Raw genomic sequence first — 18,187 nt, forward strand, 5'->3', positions numbered from 1 at the left:
CATCTGCTTTCTGCTTTTCCTCATCTCTGTTCACAAACACCCTTTGTGCTTCTCTCAGTAATTCTTGAAGTCCCCTGTCCTGCCAGTCTTCTAATTTTTCCAGATTTTTCCTGATGTCTCTGCAAGACCTGGTCACAAACTGAATTTTTAACAGAACCTGCCCTACTGCAGTATCAGTATTTATACCTGAATATAATTGCAAGTCTCTTTTTAATCTTTTTAACCATTCTGCTGGGGACTCATATTTTTTCTGATGCTCACTCAAAGCTTTTCCTATATTATGTCCCTTAGGCACTGCCCTCTGAATTTCTTGATTTTCTTCTCTTTGGGATCCCCATTCATCCCAAAACTGTATTATCATTCCCAGTGGGCTGTCCTGAGGAACGCTCCCCCGCTGAGAACCCCCTTCACAGTTCCCAGATACCTCAAATTTTTCACACACTGCAAATTTTTCACACAATCCGCAGCCCCTGGGTCAAGGAACTTACTCTTTCCCTGAACCATTTCTGGCGGCAACAAACTAAAAAATCCCCGGTACCAGGAGAGTCTTAGTTTCCCACACTCACCTCGTGACTCAACTTCCTCACTTAATACTCTGTCACACTGCCTTTTCAATCTACCTGTTCCACTCCTATCTCTCCCTCTTCAATCTACTTGTTCCACTCCTATCTCTCCCTCTTTCTCTATCTATTAGCCCCGTCCTCTCACCATCTAATCACATACTAAATTGCCTGCTACCAACCCCTCCAAGGAAATTGAACCTATTCATTCACTCTCTTTCTCAGTCTCTCTACTGAGTAAATCCCTCCTGCCCAACGACCTTCCTACAGGTGCCTGGACCAGGGATCCCCTCCTTCCCCCTGGGTCAAACCCTCCCGGGGTCCCCACTCATTCATTTTTCTTTCACTTCCCTCCTTTTCTGGCTGACCTCTCCCCAGCCCAGCCCAGCCGGCTCTGGCCCCACAGCTCTGCTCAGGCCAGGCTGCTCTGGGCACTGCCCCACGGCCTCAGCCCCTGGCAAGGGCACAGCAGCAGCTGCAGCTGCCCCAGGACTCAGCCCCAGCCATGGGGGAAGGTGCTTGGCCAAGGCCAAAGGAGGCTCCCTGGCTGCCCTGCTGCCCTCGGGCTGAGGTGCTGAGAGCTCTGCAGCCCCTGCTGCCATCCCATCTGCCCAGGGCAGCACAAGAGCTCCGGCCTTGGGGCCCTCATGCTCCAGGCCCAGGGCCCAGGCCAAAGCTGGGGCAGCCACAAAGCTGTGCCCATTTCTGTTCATTGCTGCTCTGATGAGGATGGATCCTCAGCCACTTGGAGGTTGCTGATGAATTTAATTACTCCAGTGGCCTCTTCTTTCTTGAGCTCTTAAGTTCAGGAATTCAGTGAGAAAAGCACATAAATATTTGTTCAAAACACCTGAACATGAAAAGTCCCTAGGAATAATTTGTTTTCAATTCTCTTATGGTTAATTATGCACATTCCAGAAGTATATTGAAAGTCAATATATGGTATTGAAAACAAGACGGAAAAAATTGTTTTGTCCTGTTTTCTTTTCCTGTTTATAGATAGATTTTCAGCAATGCGCAATTGATTTTGACCCCCTGCACCTTCTAATGCAATTTGAACATATATGAAAATCAAGACCCTTCATGCCTGACAATCAATTAGACCTTATCCCCACTCCCTCCCCACCATTTCTCTCATCAGACCCCTGGCACTCCTATGGATCAGGAATGGTGTGGCCAGCAGGAGCAGGGCAGTGATTCTTCCCCTGTGCTCAGCACTGCTTAGGCAGCACCTTGAGTGCTTTTGCAGTTCTGGGCCCCCAGTTTAGGAAGGACATGGAGGGGCTGGAGTGTGTCAAGAGAAGGGCAACAAGGCTGGTGAGGGGTCTGCAACACAAGTCCTGTGAGGAGTGGTTGAGGGAGCTCAGGTTGTTTATCCTGGAGAAGAGGAGGCTCAGGGGACACAAGGTGGTATCAGGGCACAGATTGGACTTGATGATCTCCAAGGTCTTTTAAGACCTTGTTGATTCTGCGATTCTCTGAAACCACCCTTGGAGCAGTTGCAGGAGGAGCCCTGGGCCTCCTCTTCAGGAGCTCCAGCAGCCCAGGTCCCTCAGCTTCTCCTGCCAGCCCCAAAGCCCATCCTGTCAGTCCTGCAGAGCCTCTGCAGCTCCTCCTCCTTGCCCAGAACAGGGAGCCCCAGAGCCAGACACAGCAGCCCAGATGTGCCCCCCTGGCCTGGGGTGCCTCTGGCAAGGGAGCAGCACCAGGCACTGCAGGAGCCTGCAGACAATTCCTGCAGCATTTGTAGGATGATCCTGCTGCCCAAGGGACGTTCCCATGGGGCCAAGTCAGGAACTGCAATGGGGAGTGGGGCCAGAGGGGAAAGGGCAAACAGGGATGGGCTGTTTGCAGGGGAGGGAACAGGGGTGGGCAAGAGGAAGAAATCTGGATCAGGAAAAAAGAACGAAAGCACAGTTGAAGGAAAGGAAATGCTTGGGGCAGTCTGGGGTGGCTGCCAGACAGCCCTGGCTCTGAGCAACAGCATCTGCAGTGGGACAGAAAACTCCCAGCTGATGGGAGCAAAGTTTCTGGCTGACTGCAGAGGCCAAGAGAAACCTGAGTGGTTTCCCTGGTGTCCCCCAGCCCTCACTGGCCCCAGGGGCTGATGGCATTTGTGCTCCCTCAGGTTCATGTCCCCACACCAACAGCATGGGGGTGCTCCCCCTGCTCTGTGCAATGCAAACAGGGGCTCCTGAGCCAGTGCTGCCGTGTCTGTGCCTGCAAGGATGGGGCACCTGTGTGAGCTGGGGGAGAGGCCAGGGCTGCAGAGGGGGGATGTTGTTGGCAGCTCCATGAGGACGCTCTGGGACGCTGCCCTGGGCTGTGCAGCGCACTGGGGATGGATCAGCCCCTGCTCTGCTGCTCCTTCCCATCTCCCCCAGGGCCCTTGCAGAGCCCCAGCCATGCTGTTTGCCCCCAGCCTGCCCACGGCCAGCCTGGGGCTGCTCACAGGGCTCTTTCTGTGCTGAGCATTGGCCTGGCCGTGTTCTTGAGAGAGCCTGGGCAAGGAGCCTGGAGCCCCCAGGCCCTGGGCTGAGGCGTCAGCACTGCCCCAGCAGTGCCCATGGCCTGTCCCTGCTGCAGCCCCGGCAGTGCCACCTCCAGGGCTGTGCCCGGCCCCAAGAGCACTCAGGCCCTGCAGCAACACCAGGGCCACCAGGGCAGCAGGGCAGGGCCACGGCAGCAGCACTGGCAACACCAAGTGCTGCTGCTGCTGGGCACAGCTGCTGAGTCAGCGCTGATCTGCCCCCAGCTCTGCACACAGACATTGCTGCTGCAGCTCCAGAGAAGGAAAAAAAGGGGATCTCCCTTGAAAACTGCTGGGAGATACTTTAGTTCATTTGAAGCCACCGAGAGTGCAGCACCTCATTTACACAGTCTATGACTACAGCAAAGGTGGAGAGAAACAAATATAGAAATGGCACAAACAATGGCATTTATTTCTGGACCATCTAAAAAAAACTAAAACAAAAGAAAAAGACAACACATAAAGCACCAAACCTAACTACTATCAAAGACAACTTGAATTGCAAGCATATTGCAGAACATGACCAGCAGTTTAGGGTTTCTTAAACCATCCAGTCATCAGTGTCCACACTGCAGCCTTGACCTCCTGGTTCCTCAGGCTGTAGATGAGGGGGTTAAGGGCTGGAGGCACCACCGAGTACAGAACTGACAGGGCAAGATCCAGGGAAGGAGAGGAGATGGAGGGCGGCTTCAAGTAGGCAAATGTGCCAGTACTGAAAAACAGGGAGACCACAGACAGGTGAGGGAGGCAGGTAGAAAAGGCTTTGTGCCGTCCTTGCTCAGAGGGGATGCTCAGCACAGCTCTGAAGATCTGAACATAGGAGAAAACCATGAGCACAAAACAACACAATGATAAACTGGTAGTAACCACAATGAGCCCAATTTTCCTGAGGTAAGACTTGGAGCAGGAGAGCTTGAGGATGTGGGGCATTTCACAGAAGAACTGGCCCAGGGCATTGGCATGGCACAGGGGCAGGGAAAATGTATTGGCTGTGTGCAGCAGTGAATAGAGAAAGGCACTGGCCCAGGCAGCTGCTGCCATGTGGGCACAAGCTCTGCTGCCCAGGAGGGTCCCGTAGCGGTCGTAGCACATGACGGTCAGGAGGGAAACCTCTGCTGAACAGAAAAAGACAAACAGAAACACCTGAGCAGCACATCCTGAGTAGGAGATGTCCCTGGTGTCCCAGAGGGAATTGTGCATGGCTTTGGGGACAGTGGTGCAGATGGAGCCCAGGTCGCTGAGGGCCAGGTTGAGCAGGAAGAAGAACATGGGCGTGTGCAGGTGGTGGCCGCAGGCTACGGCACTGATGATGAGGCCGTTGCCCAGGAGGGCAGCCAGGGAGATGCCCAGCAAGAGGCAGAAGTGCAGGAGCTGCAGCTGCCGTGTGTCTGCCAATGCCAGCAGGAAGAAGTGCCTGATGGAGCTGCTGTTGGACATTTGCTGTCTCCGGCCATTGGAACCTTTTGAAGAAGGAATTAGAGTGGTAATTGAGGGGAGATTTCTCACAGAAAATCAAAGTTGTTTCTCATAGACCCTTTCCTGCCACTTGACACCTCCCCCTGTCCATGTCTAGGAGACATTCCTTCACCTTTGCTGCTGGAGCCCCGATTGCTGCTGGCCAATGTTGTGTGAGGAGCTGGACCTTGACCTGCAGGACACCTGGGAATCAGCCCTGACTCCCAGTCAGTGCAGGAGAACAGTGAGGGCAGAGGCCAGTCCTAGTGTTAGGACTTGGATAAAGAATATTCTCCTGTGGCAGAGGACTGCCTGGGTGATGGGACGGGGAATGCAAGAGGCAGAAGATTCTGCGGCACTGTGGAAGAACAGAGTCCAGAGAGGCAGGAGGATTGTCTGAGGCTTAGTGCAGAATGAGGGGAGCTGCTCTGTCCCTCTCTCCTGTTCCAGCTGCCCTGGACTTGCACCTTTCTGAGATCCACTCCTCTGTTACCCTGGACAGCCAGGAGATACAGCTGAGAGCAGAGGGATCCCTGGCACACAAAGTGGCTCCTGCCTTTCCCAGAGTCAGGAGAGTGGGCTCAGTGCCAGCCTCCCAGGCTGCCCTGCCCAGAGCTCCCTGGGCACAGGGAGCTGGGACACCCCATTGCTGTGCTCAGTCTGCACAGGAGGAGCCCAAGGGCTGGACCTGGACCTGCAGCTGGAACTGCCATTGCAGAGAGCCCCTCAGCAATGCCAGCAGCACCTGGGCAAGGCAAGGAGAGAGAGAGAGCCAGGCCTGAGGAAAAGCCGTTCCCTGGCCAGCCACAAAAACCAACAGCGCTGAGTGGAAGGGAAAGTTCTGGGTTTGTGTTGTTTGTTCTGTTCTGGTTTATAAATTTCTTAGTAAAGAGCTGATATTCCTTTTCCTACACTTTTGCCTGGAAGCCACATAATTTTCCAAATTTAAAAATGTAAGAGATGGGTCTTCTTTCCATTCCAGGAATGTTCTTACTTTCCTTGGCTGACATTTCTAATTTAAATGTCAATTAAAGAGTTGCCAACTTCTGGGTTCCAGAGTTGATGGGACAGAGACCTCAAGAGGAGACATGGTCAAGGACTTGGCCATCTCATGTTCTTCCTTTTAAGCCAGTTGGGACACCAAGGGCCCTCTCCTCAGATGGCACTTCTGCTCATGTGGTCGCACAGGAGCTGGCTTTGGTAGAATGTCACACTGTCCCCAGTGTGCCATGGCTGACAGACTGATGGACAGATGGGGCCCTGTCTCTCACCACAAGCAAGGCCTGACCCACACCTGCCACACACAGGTGTTCCAAAATATCTCCAGACATCAAACATTTCCTGTCTCTGACACCCCACCCTGTGCCATGCCCTAATCCCGACTGCCTTGGTAAAGAGCGACGCTCTGGAACCCTCACAGGGCCTCTGTGAGATCATCGTCTTGGGTACAGGGCAGAGGAGGGGTTTGGAACAGGGGACAAGAGAGTCCAGAGCCACCTGAAGGCCGCTGTGGCCATCAGAGCAGTGAAAGTCCAGGGCTCTGCCAGGTTCCTCTGGTGGAGGAAACATGCTGGGGACAGCGTTTGGGGTTTATTCCTTTTGTGGCTTTCCCTGGAAATTGTTCCTTTTTTGACCATTTGGACTCTGAACCTTGTTCCTGTTTCTGTTGGTTTTATTCTCTCTCATTGCTGTTTCAGGAAATCGTTCTTCTCTAAGCCCTTTGGGATCCTTGTGCCCCCATGGGGATGGAGAGGGGCAGTTTTTAGTGGCAGCACACACACGAGTGGGTGCCGATGGGTGGGCACCCCCAGTACCCCCCAGTTCCCCCCAGTGTCACAGCACATTCCCATAGATGTCACCGAGTTCCTGCAGTTGCCCCTGGGGTCCCCGCAGCTCCGCGTAGGTCACCTGGGGATCCTGAAGGGTGGTGGCACGGGGGGACACTGCGAGACACACGGGCTGGGGTTCTGGGTGGGGTAAAACTCATGGGTAACGTGTCCCCCTGCGTGTGTCCTCCCCGTACTCACCCCCTGCCCTCTTGGTGGACAATGTTGGGTTCCCAGGGGAATGGGGGTGCCAGGGATAGGCAGTGGCTGGGTGGGCACAGGGGTCAAAGCTCCTTCCTGGAGTGCCTCAGATTTTGGGGTGACCCAAGGCCCAGCACAGCCCCCACCCTGGGGCACCCCAGGGCTGTCCTGAGAGTTTCTGTTTCCCTGCTCCACACATCCCTGGGTCAGGTCCCCCCATTTGGCCTTCCATCCCAGGCAACACCTGATGCCAAATTGCTTGAGACAAACTTATACATCTATAGAATAAAAGCAAAAGCATTATTTTCCCAAGAAAGAACAAACTCATCAAAAATCAATCTGACAAGGTATATAATGGTCTGGTTTATAGAACCCATTGCTTTTCCAACAAATCCCTCACAATAAAAACACAAACAAATCACAATGAAATGAGAAGTTTTGGTTCTCTTGCTGCATCCCACAGCAGCTTTATCTCCCTGAGTGTCCAACAGCTCCATGGGATTATTCCCTGCCTGCTGGGCAGCAACCCAGCCCATAAGGAAACCTTTTCTTGACCCATATTTAGGAACTCTCCCTGTGTTTCTCATTTCCACCCTGAAACCTGATTGACTTCCCATTGAAGAAGGGGAGAAGCTCTGTCTATCCTTGGGACAGTGCACAGGAATCTGTGGAAATGCCTGTGTGTGCCTCAGGGTCTGATTCCCTGGTAAATCCACTCCAGCCTGCCCTGAATTCCCCTGCATGGACACTCCCTGCTCCTGCTGTGACACCCCTGTTCCCCAGCCCCTCGTGTGCCACCCCTGCTCAATATTTTCACACTTTCCCCTCTCTTCTGGTGTGCACATCCAGAACACACACATTCTTTCCATGAGGTTCCAAAGGGCTGCAGGTTTTGTTCAAGAAGGAGGGTCCAGGTCAGGTTGTTGAGCAGATTGTGTTGTCCTTGCAGTAGTTTTGTGGTTTTTCTCAGTCCCTTGGGCAAAGGGACAAAGTGATCAATTGTTGCATTTCTGGACCGGTTCCCTCTCAGCTGCCCCTGCAGGGGGAGTTTCCAGCCAGCCCTGCTCTGAAAACCATCAAAGGCCCTCTCAGAGCCACTGCTTGGCCTGTCTTTGGGTCTTGTGCTTCTTGCAGGGCTGAGGAAACCACAGGCAGGCCTTTTTCCACCCACAGAATTCTCACCTCTGCAGCAGCTCTAAAAGTGCCAGAATAAAAGCCAAGGGGGCAGGGAAGACCCTCAGGTCCCGGCTGTCACCTAGCGCTGGCCAGAGCAGGGCTGGGCAATGGCCATCCCTGTGCAGTGGGGCTGGGCCATGGCTGGGCCCCACCCTTGCATTGACAGGGGTCCCCAGGATGTGCCACCCCTGGGACAGGCACCCGGCCAAGAACGTGCAGGGACATTTCTGGAACTGCCACCCTCTGGGACAGGACCCCCCATGCCAGGATACGTCACCCCCTGGGACAGGATTCTCTCAGGACAGGACCCCCCTTGATGTGTCCCCCAGGACAGAACCCCGCCCCTTTCCCATCTGAAACTGAGCACAAATGGCCTCTTCCTTCTTGTCTAGAAAAAAGAAAGTGAAAGTGTTGAGGGGACACAGCCCAACACCCCCATCCCCCACAGCCTGCCCACCCTTTCCTGCGTCCCCCACTCCCCATCTTCCCTCTCTCCTGGGTGCCCCCAACCTGTTCTTTGCTCAGGTGTTTCCCAGGATTGCTGCGTCAGGAATTGGGGATGGGGGTACATTGCACAAAAGTGAGGAAAATAGGGAAATAAGCGAAATAAAGAGAGGAAAAAGTCAAGGGCGGGGGTGGGCACAGAGGCACAGCAACCCAGGACCCCCATGTGATACCTCCCCAGGAAATGAGCACCCCAGGGAGGCAGCGCTGGGCCCTGGGTCACCCCGATTTCTGAAGCACCCTGGGAAGGAGCTGTGACCCCTGTGCCCACCCAGCCACTGCGCATCCCGGGCACCCCCATTCCCCTGGGAACCCAACCATGGGACCCCCATTGCCTTGGTCTCTCCTCCCTGGGGACTTCTATCCCAGAACTGCCATTGCCCAGCACCACCATTGCCTTGAGCCCATCCCATGGGCTGCTTCTTCCCTCAGAACCCCTATTCCCAAGGGTCCCGTTTTTCCCCCTGCGCCCCTAACTCCGGCACCCACATGCCACGACACCAAATCCCTGGGGACCCTGTTTCCACAGCACTTCCATCCCTGAATCCCCCTAGGCATGTCCCCCTGGACACCCACCCTTGGTTCCCCACATCCCCTGAGCCCCCCACTCCTGGCAACACCATCGCCAACCATGTCCTCAGACTATCCCAGAATGTCCCTGGCCTGTGCCCAGCTTGTGGCCACCCTGCCCCCACCAAGGGCCACCTACATGTGGGGACGGACATGACCTCGCTTCCTTCCCCTTCATCCAAGAGTCACCAGCCAGGGGAGCGGTGGCCACAGCAATGAGTGACAGCAAGTGCACATGGCTGGGGACACCGGGATGGCTGGGAAGGTGGCGCTGCTCCTGTGGGGTGAGTCCCCTGGGCAAGGGCCTGACACCCCGGGCATGGGGAGAGGACAGGGCACAGGGGAGCTGTGGGGTCCCCTGAGGTCCCCAGGGTCAGCAGGGCATTGAGCCCAGTGTGACCAGAGTCCTGGGGTGGCTTTTGGGGACAGGAACAGGGCTCAGGAATAGGGGAACTGGGATGTGGGGACAGGGGAGAGAGATGTTGGGACAAGGATGTTGAAGAAGGAACCTTGGGGCTGGGGCAGCTGTGGGGACAGGGACACAGTGATGCAGGGACAGGGACAAGAGGACAAGCACCATGCTGATGGGCCATGGGGACAGGTGCCAATGGAATGGGACCATGGGTGCAGGGCCATGGGGATGTGGCTGTGGGGCTGCTGATGTTGACCAGTGTCAGCACAGGGTCCCCATTCCTGAACATGGGTTGGCCACTGTGTCCCTGCCCTTGAGACATCTGTGCCACACCAATGCCCCCATGGAGACCTTTTGGGGACAGCCCCAACACCCCATATTCCCTGTGCTGCTGTCCCTGCAGTGCCATCCCCCATCCAGCCCTGTCCCTTCGCCCTTTCAGCCCAGACCCTCGGCCTCGCTGGTGAGTCCTCAGGGGATGCCATGACCTGACCCTGCTGTCCTCAGCCCTGCGCTGGCCCTGGTAGTCTGGTGTCCCCTGTCACCCACAGGTGCCCAGACCACCCAGCTCCTGGTGGAGTCCCCGTGGAGGCCGGCAGTGCTGTGGGACAGGGTGACACTGACCTGTCAGGGCTCGGGGACTGCCAGTGCTACCACCTGGTACAAGGACAGGGAGCGCTGGGTGCAGGACGGACAGGAAAACATCACTGTCACCAAGAAAGACACCTACTGGTGTGTCAGACCTGGCACCAGGCGCAGTTTCCCCCTGAGAATCTCAAATGATGAGGGATGTTTAGGTGTCCCCAGCCTGGGACCCACGAGATCCCTGAGGGCCCCTGGTGGTCTTTGCTCCATAGGTCACCTCCTGTGTTACCAGAGCTCGTCCCCTGCTCTGGGACATCCCAGAGCATCCCAGAGTGAGAGGATCCTGTTGATGGAATTGATGACCTCTGGTGTATTGGAAAAAAAGGCTCCCAATATTACCAGTTAGATTGTGCCTGGGCCGGTCTGACCCTCGCTGCTGGGCCAAAGGCAGCAACTGCGGTGTGTCACCCCAGAGATACCTTGGCTTGCTGGAGATTGCAGCTGGGCACTGAACAAGTCCAGGCTTGTTAGGAACCCCGTTTACCTCAGGAGGAATAGCTTCAGGCGATGGTGAAGAGAAAAAGGAGAGGATTCTGCTGGAGGGTTTAATGTCCAGAGGTTTATTCCATGGTTGCAGAGGTCTGAACGTGAGCAACTGCTCCAACAGAACCCCGGCCGCATGGTCTCATTCACCTTTTAAGCTCAGGGACAGGGGGAGGGGAGGTACAGGTGAGCCACCAACCAGGTGAGAGGGGCAGGGTCTCAGGAGAAGATGACACCCAGAAAGGCCAATGACCTCTGGGCATAGGGGCATCCTTTGAACTTGACCAACCACACGACGCCTTGCTGGAATGTTCAGCCTGATGGACAGGACTCACTCAGCATGGGGGCAAGGGGGAAGGGAGAGACGTATAGGCACACCTGGGAAAGTGACCTGGAAGGCCAAAATGGGACATTACAGCACACCACAACACTGGTGCACTGAGTGCGACCCAGTGGGGGTCCTGATTTCACCAGGACCCTCCAGATCCCTGTCATGTGATGTGATGAATCCTCTCTGTCTCCGAGACTTGCTGGTACTGCAGGCACTGGGGCAGGCGCTACTGGAGGGGGACACAGTGACACTGTGCTGCCAGGGCTGGTGGAACAACACGGTCACCTCGGTGTCCTTCTACCAAAAGGAGACAGATCTGGAGGTGTTCTCCAATAGCACTGAGCTGTCCCTGTCCCCTCTGCAGCTGAACCACAGTGGCCACTACAGCTTCAAAGGCTAGGTGGAATACTGGGTGTGGAAGGAGTCTGCGCTGGTGACAGTGACAGTGCATGGTGAGCATCCCAGAGCTGCCACCCTGACACCTCCAGCCCCTTCCAGGGAACTTGGGGTCACAAATCTCCCTCCCCTCTCCTTCCCTGAGCTCTTCATGGTGCAAGTGCTGGAAGGTCCCCGTGATCTCACCGTAGGTTCCCCCCTCACTCTCAGCTGCCTCAGCACCCCCGGGCCCCTGCAACCCTGAGCCCCCCTCCTGCACGTGTTCTACCAGGACGGGCAAGTGGTGGGGGGCCTGCAGGGGTCTTCACCCTCTGTGGGGGTCTCCCACTCGGGGAATTACAGCTGCCAGGTGCTCTCCAAGGGGAGGCCATGTGGAAGAGCAGTGCCTGGCTCTGCGTCACGGTGCGCAATGAGTGCTAGGATGGGTACAGGGAGCCCCAAGAGACCCCTTGGGTCTCCTGCCTGGGCACCTCCATGACCCTCGGACACCTTGCTTGTGTCCCCCCACCTCTGCCCTGTGTCCTCTCACCCCTCCACGGTGTGACCTCATCCCCGACATCCCCCATCACACCCATCCCCCCTGTCCGTACCCACCCACACCGGCTGCCAGCCCCTCCCTGTTCCCTCAGCCCTGTCTGTGTCCCCACAGTGCCCGTGGCCAATGCCACCATCATCCCCAGTCCCCTGTCACACCAGGTGCGTGCAGGTGACCCCATGACCCTGCGCTGCTAGGTGCAGGTGGGTTCAGCCCCTGTCACCTTCACCTGGCTTCACAATGGGCAGGAGGTTGCCTGGGGTGCCCTCCTGGAGCTCAGAGCCATCAATGTGGGCCACCTACCAGTAAGTGGCCACCAACCAGCTGGGACAGGACGGCACCGTGTGTTCTGGGCACTCAGCCCTGAGCTGGCACTGACAGTGAAAACATGGGGACACAGGGACACAGGTGGCGACACACAGGGTCACTAGGGAGTGCAGGACCCCTGGAATGATGGGTGACACCCTGACACCGTGTCCCCCTCTGTTTCTTGCAGTGGCTGCAGGGGTCGGTTGGGCCCTTTTGTTCCTGCACCTGCTTGTGGGTGTCATTGTGACCTGGCATCAGTGGCACCATATGGGTGGATGACAATGGGGAGACAGGGGTCCCAGGGAGCTGTAGAGGTCCCCAGAGTTGGGGAGCAATTAGACAGCACCCACAGCCCCAGAACTGTGATCTTTTCTGGGGGTCCTTTAGGGTTTGGGGAGGTGCTGGAGGGTCCTGCAGGGATGTTGGGGGTTCCCTTGGGGGTGTTTGGGTGTCTCTGTCTCTGCCGGGCTTTGGGTTCTTGAGGCTGAGTTGGTCGGGGGCACTGGGGATGTTCATGAATTCTGGGGGACCTCAGGGATGCTTGGGGGTCCTGTGGGAAATTGAGGGCCCCTTGGCTGTTCAGGATTCCTGAGAGGGGTCATAGCCCTCGGATCCCACAGTCACCCCTCCCCTCTTTCCTCTGCAACTGCAAGAAAGCAGCAGGAAAGGTGAGTGGGGGCTCAAACCACACTCTCTCCTTTTACCCCGACCACCACGACCTCCCATTTCTTCCCCCACATCCCCTTTGCTCCTTCAGGGTCCCCCCGGATCCCCCGGCCCCCCCAGAGGAGGGGGAGGTGCTGTACACCTACGCCATGGTCACCAAGAGAGCAGGGGGTGAGTACGGTGGGGACACACACAGAAGGACACCTCACCCACGAGTGTCACCCCACCCAGATCCCACAGCCCGTGTGTCTCGCAGCGTCCCCCCGTGCCACCACACTCCAGGATCCCCAGGTGACCTACGCGGAGCTGCGGGGACCCCAGGGGCGACCACGGGAACCCAGTGACATCTACGGGAATGTGCTGTGACACTGGGGGGCACTGGGGGTACCCACCCATGGGCACCCACTCTTGTGTGTGCTGCCACTAAAAAATTGCTCCTCAACCTCCTTGTGAAGGGAGAAAGATCCCAAAGGACTGAGAGAAGAACAATTTCCTGAAACAGCAACAAGAGAGAATGAAACCACCAGCAACAGCAACAAGTTTCAGAGTCCAAAGAGTCACAAAAAGAACAATTTCCTAGGAGAGACCCCAACAAGTAACAAACCCTGAACACTCCTCCCAGCATGTTTCCCACGCCAGAGTAACCTGGCATGGCCTTGGATCTTCCTCGCTCTGATGGCCAAAGCGGCCTTCAGAAGGCTCGGGATTCTCTTCTCCCCTCCTCTTCTCCCCTCCCAAACCCCTCCTCTCCCGTGATCATCCCACAACAATGCCACGAAGGCCCTGTGAGGGTTCTGGAGCCTGCCCCTTTGCCAGAGCAGTTGGGATCAGACCATGGCACATGGTGGGGCTTCAGAGACAGGAAAAGTGTGATGTCCGGAGATATTTTGGAACAGCTATGTGTGGCAGGGGTGGGTCAGGCCTTGCTTTTGGTGAGACAGGGCCCCATCTGTCCATCAGTCTGTCAGCCATGGAACACTGGGGACAGTGTGACACTCTGCCAAAGCCAGCTCCTGAGTGGTCGGGGGACCAGAAGTGCCATCTGGGGAGAGGGCCCTTGGTGGCCCAACTGGCTTAAAGGGCAGAGCATGAGGTGGCCAAGTCCCTGATCCTGTCTTCCCTTTAGGTGTCTGTCCCATCCACACTGCAGCTCAGGAGCTGAAATCTCGTTTATGAGCAATATGTGCCAAGAAAGTGGGAATGTTCCTGGAATAGAATGAAGACCCATGTCAAAAATGTTTTCTAATTTCAGAAATGGTGGGGCTTCCAGGCCAAAGTGTAGGAAAAGGAATAACAGGTCTTTACTGGGAAATTTATAAACCAGAACAGAACAAACAAGAGAAACCCAGAACTTTCCCTCCCGCTCAGCACAGTTGGTTTTTGTGGCAGTTCTAACTGCGGCCAGCAGGGGGCGCTGCAGAGAGCACTCCCGGCCAGCAGGGGGCGCCCCGGTCCAGCTCCATCCCCTCAGGGACCATGGCAGCCTCGGACGGGAGGGAGGAGGGGAAATCGCTCCTTTTGCAAACTTACGGGCACCAATCGCTCCCGGCACCACCACCGGCAGCGGGCAGAAGCCGCCAAGGCAGCAGGTTGGATCCCAGTGCCCACCGGCAGCGTAGCAGTGTCCTGGACTCAGGCACACGCCCTTTGCAACACCTGCGACTGCTGTCCCTGATCCTGAATGGAAGGAAGGCAGCACCTGACCCCAGGCAGGTCTTGGGTCCACAGCAGCCCGTCTAGTGGCTTTACACCGCAATTCCTGCAAACCCTCAGCCTTTCACTCCGTTTTCTTCCTTCAGCCCTGGCACAGCCACTCTGGAAATGTTGAATTGCCCTGGCATGTTGAGGAAAGCTGGTACTCGGTGCTGACTCTGCCAGGGCTCCTCAGGGGGCTCCAGAGCACTTTTGGAGTTCCTGCTCTTCTTGGGCCACTGCTGGTCCCTACACAGAAGCCACAGGGGGAGGAGGAGAAGGAGAGCAGAGCCGCAGCTCTGAGGGCTCTACAGCTGCAGCTGGAGCACAGGGACAGCCCAGGCTGGAAGCAGTGCCTTGGGAGGGCAAAATGGGGCAAAATTGGAGCTGATTGGGCCAATGCCCCAGTTCTGCTCTGGGTGCTGCAGACCGTTAAGGAGGCATTGTAATTAGGGCCGGGGTTCCTAAATTTCAGCCATAGTCCTAAAGCATCCCGGTGCACAAACATCCAGTGCCTCTACTGGCGATTTTGGGCTACACAAGGCAGCACTGGACACAATTTGGGGGTCCGATGCTGCCAGCTCTGCCCACAAGGAGCTTTTTTGGCTGTCTGTGTTATGTTTGCCCAATATTCCCATCATAAAAAAAACCCAAACAATATTTGAGATAGCAGCAATTTTATTTGAATAGTTGAGAAAATACATAAATAAGGGATAATTTGGTTCAAATAATAGCGCATAAGCAAAAAAAAATGTGGGGTACAGAGTGAAGGGCTCTTGGACCCGTGCCACCTCACATATGAGCTTGCCAAGTGAAAATTACCCCCTTACATGCCATGTGTTAATATCATCTCCTCCCATTTTCAGTTTGTCATATTTCTATCTCCACCCTCATTACCACCTTTACCGCCACTGAGTTTGGTGGTCGCACAAGTCTTTTGGAGGTCGTCTGATGAAGATTTCGTAGTCTTCCTGTGTGTCTTTTAATTCACCTTTGGGTTACACATGCGCCACCAAGCCAGTACAATGTAAGCCAAGACTAACATATCACTACATCTACATATCAAGGCAATAAATCCCTTATAATTAACATTTTTCTGGGACCCAACCAGAGTTTCCCTTCTGTGTTAATTTTTAGCAACTGTTATCTCTTGCTTTCCTCCTGTTCCTGAACATCTGCAGGGAGGGGGGTGGAGCCCCTCTTCTCCCTTTCTTCTTTGGCATTACAATTTTTAACTGTTTTATTATCCACAAATATTAATTATTGTATTAATATTGATTCCTGTTTCAATTTTTATCAGCATGAATCATACCTATTTACCACAAATCCCCCATTTCTCTTCTTGATCATTATGTTCCGTGCTTTATTAAAAATCTATGCCCTGATATCCTTTATATTCTTCAGAATTTGGATTTTCTTGTTGTCTCTTCAGCTTCAAATTTCTCCAGCATTTCTGTTGCTGCCTCTAATTTTCCAGACTTTTTTCAAATTTGGTTAGCATTTCCTGGGCTATTTCAATCTGTTTAGGTCCTTATTATTTAACACCGGTTGATTCAGCTGTTAGTACCATCACAGATTTTGGTTTTCCTCTTTCTACTGATTCTGAATCTAGAGATATTATTGTAATCTGCATCTCCTGAATCACTGAGCAAATTAGCCTAATAAAACATGGAATCATACAAGGCAGAAACAAAGGTCTCAAAATTGAACAAAACAACATGAACTCTAACTTTTTCTACCAAACACCTCCAAAGAGGTTATCTCACCAATCTGCTTTCTAGATTGAATTCCACTTTTGTACTGGCTCATGAGCCACCCTTTTAAATTCCTCGACAGGTTCAGTGATAGCTTCTCCATAATCTTCAATTTCTATGCAGCAGTAAAATTTGTTAAATCTCCCATAAACTCTTCCTTCTTCTGCTAACAGATAGTCTAGGGCAATCCTGTTTTGGTACACAAATGCCCGCATTTGTGTATATTGCCTGGCCAACATTTTTAAGGCACCAGTGGTGTGATTTGACACCACTTCCACTACTACTTGGGGCCCTATCACTCGATTCAACAGGCAAATTAGGGTCCTATATCCCCATGACCAATCCTGAGCCATTGATAGATTGGTAGGGGTTAGCTCCAGGACTTCTGTACCAGCATAAATCAATCTGTTCATCCCATTCACAGTTTTTTTTTATTGGTCTCTAATAACCAACAGGGGTTTCAGGTCACCAAACTTTTGAACGATTATCCATATTGACCACCAATGTGGATTTACAAGGAGTATGCTCCACTACTTTATTAAATTTTCTTCCTTCTTGAGTTATACAAATGATTTCAATTACTTGATAGCTTAGAATCTATCTTTCAAGTCTCTTCAATGTTCTAGAAATTTGGGTATGGTTCCATTTTAAAAATTGTTCTGGAGCTAAGCTCTCACTTTTCCACGTCCATCTTTTCAGCTATTTTTAGACCTCCACAAATCCAACATTTGGATAATCCCAATTCTGTAGCAATATCTTGCATCAACCTCACAAACAGATTCTTATTCGAGGCTGGCAGGTTCCAATCTTTGTAGTGCTGTTTAAGCTATTTATACAATTCAGCCAATTCTTTTGACTCTTTTCTCTTGTTCTTTCCTCTATTCTCCTTTGTTTCTTTCTCTTCTTTTATTTTCTTTCAATTTTTCTCTTAGTGCCTGGTTTCCCATGCTTATACTTGGATCATTTCAATTATCATCTCTTTCAAAACAAAAGAACTTTTCATACTGGGGGCAAATCTGATTACCATAGGGATGAGGAGCTCGTCCATTATAGTTTAAATTTTTCCCTACCCAATGCATCTTTCTTTCTTTAACACAAACATCTATAAAGTGGTTGTGATTGTAGCAGGCAGAACTAACATATGGGTGTGTCACAAACACAGATCCCATCTTGTCCTTAATCTTCACAGGGTGATTGCAATAGTCACAAATATTGAAATTGCTGGGACTTTGTTTTTGCCCTGTTTGCTTTTTTATTGATGAAACTCTGTCCAGTGTGGCTCTCTGGCTTTGGCCAACCATCCAGGGTACCAGAATGATCACAGTGAAAATAATATTATAGATTTCTTTAGGAAATCTACCTTTCTACCTTTCTCAAGGCCCCTTGGGTTGCAACCAAGGGCCGAGATGCTAGTCTTCTCAGTAGCAAAGGTAATATCTAGGGATCTAGTCACTGGTGTTTTTAGTTTATTTGGTACCCATAGCCCCACAGAGTTTGCTTGTCCCCTCTTAAATACCATTTCTCAGTTCTGGCTGGTTAAGAAGAAATAATTAAAACGACAAGAACAGGGGAAAGGTTAGGCTGGAATACCATAAATCTGTATTTTCCAAAATTTCAGGGATGTGTCAACCACAATAAGATTTCACTAAATATTTTCTACTTCAAGTGCAAGAAGTGCATTAAATCGCAGCCTCCAATAGGCACACTCGCCAGGCCAATATGCCCCTGGAATGCGCTTATGATGTGATATATAGACTTCTTCTCCACAACAACTATTGATTATGAGACACTGGTCTATAATATTATAAATTGCTTGTTCTCTTATTTGTGCTATAGCCAATATGGCAAGAACCAATTGATCTAATTTCTCTATTAATCCAATTGCTTCTGGAAGGGTCCCATCTCCCAGTCTCATTGGTATCTAAAAAAAATCACTAGCAATGCGTTCTATAGTTAGCTGTCTAAATACATAACTATAGCAAAGCAAGCAAATCAATTGTTTCTCCTTCTCTTCCCTCTTAGGTACTCTCCACCATGAGTTAAAGCAAAGTGTGCAAACAATACATATCCAGGGATGACACCCTAAACCATGTTTACTGCACTGCCAATGTTTTAGTTGTCTCTGGACTCTTTCAACAACAG

Source organism: Ammospiza caudacuta, chromosome 22, assembly GCF_027887145.1.
Source record: "Ammospiza caudacuta isolate bAmmCau1 chromosome 22, bAmmCau1.pri, whole genome shotgun sequence".
In the NCBI taxonomy this organism is placed as follows: Eukaryota; Metazoa; Chordata; class Aves; order Passeriformes; family Passerellidae; genus Ammospiza; species Ammospiza caudacuta.